Below are 1,854 nucleotides of genomic sequence, written 5' to 3'. Positions count from 1 at the left end.
ATCTGCTACAGTGGTCAATATTCTCCATATTCACCAAATCCATAAACTGTGAGTAATTGGTGGTCTAAAGCCTTGTAGTCTGGGGATTTTCACCCATGTCTGGAGTTAAGCATAGTAGAAGTGGTTATCTGGCTTGAATATGCATCATTCCTTCCATTCATCCATTTCCAACATTATGTTGAGTTTGTAATGTTCCCGAGCATCTCCGAGATACAACCTAGGAGAGTTTCTTGGGGTGATAACAACTACCTTCAAATCCAATGAGGGCCTTTTCGAATGGTTAGTCATGTCGTTCGGATTGAGGAAAACCCCTACAACCTTCATGAGACTGATGGACGACATCTTGCGACCCTTCACCAATGCATTTTTGGTGGTGTATTTAGATGACATCTTGATCTCCAGCCAGAGTTGGGATGAACACCTCAACCATACTGGACAAGTCCTTCAAACTCTACTACAAAACAAGTTGTGTGCTAACTTGGAGAAATGCACCTTTGGCCTGACCCAAGTTCAATATCTGGGGTACATAATTGATGAGCAGGGTGTACATGTGGACTCATCCAAGATACAAGTCATTTAGGATTGGCCAACCCTGACCACTCTAACAGATCTCCACAGCTTTTTGGGTCTTCCCAACTTCTACCGTCGGTTCGTTTTGGGGTTCTCTCATACCACTTGGCCTTTAAGTCAAGTCACCAAGGGCAGAGGAAAAGAAAAGTTTTTTTGTTCTGAAACCCAATAGCAAGCGTTCTCCAAGTTGAAGAATTTCCTTTGTTCTGCACTAGTGCTCACATTACCAGACCTGCAACAACCATTTTAGATTGAGACAGATGCCTCCGACTACGTTATTGGCGCGTTCTTACTCAACATGGGCATCCAGTGGTTTACCACAGTGAGACACTTTCAGAAACAGTCCGAAAGTACCCCACTTATGACAAAGAAATATATTCCATTGTGCAAGTATGTCATCAATGGAAGCATTACATTCTTGGGAAGGAAGTGGCCATCCAAATAGACCACCGACCTTTATAGTTCATGTAGACACAAGGGAAGTTGAAGAACGATCGCCATAAGAAATGGTCCACCTACCTGCAACAGTTCCATTTGAACATTAAGCATAAGAATGAAAATACCAATAATGTCATTTATTGTCTTAGCCGACCACCATTCATGGCTTTGATCACTGTACTTGACTCTTGTGGGAACGAGAGATCAGGGTGGCTGCATCATTACAAGAGTGATCTAGAATTCGACAGCACATACCAGACACTCCGGGAAGGGAAGGAAGTTCCAAAATTTGAGCTTCAGGATGAATTTTTATGCAACCTAGGACACATCTGTGTTCCTTCAAGAGAGCAGGCCAAGATGATTTGGGAGGCACACTACAGTCGGGTCGCTAGACATTTCAGAGTAGAGAAAATAGTGGCGGTATTTAAGGAGGTATTTTTATTAGCTGAAACTTCGTCAAGATGTTGGAAAGTACATTAGATCTTGTACCACTTGTGCCATTGCCAAACCAACCATCAAGAAGGAAGGCCTGTATACTCCTCTACCTACTCCTATTCAACCTTGGGAATCTGTCTCCATGGATTACCTGTTAGGCCTTCCTTCTACTAAGAACGACAAATATTGTGTTTTCGTGGTCATCAACAAATTTTCTAACATGGCCATCATGGCGGCCTACAAGAAGAGTATCACAATAAAGGCCACTGCTAAGCTCTTCTTTGAGTGAGTGTGGGTACACTTTGGGATCCCACAACCCATTCTCTCAGATTGGGACAACAGATTCCTGAGCGCATTTTGGTCAAGTCTCTGGTCGATGCTAGATACAAAGCTTACTAAGTCCACGACTTT

Source organism: Pinus tabuliformis, chromosome 8 (genome assembly GCF_031772625.1).
Source record: "Pinus tabuliformis cultivar Carrire ecotype Pingquan chromosome 8, CPIR1, whole genome shotgun sequence".
Lineage (NCBI taxonomy): Eukaryota > Viridiplantae > Streptophyta > Pinopsida > Pinales > Pinaceae > Pinus > Pinus tabuliformis.
This window is presented reverse-complemented; position numbering follows the sequence as displayed.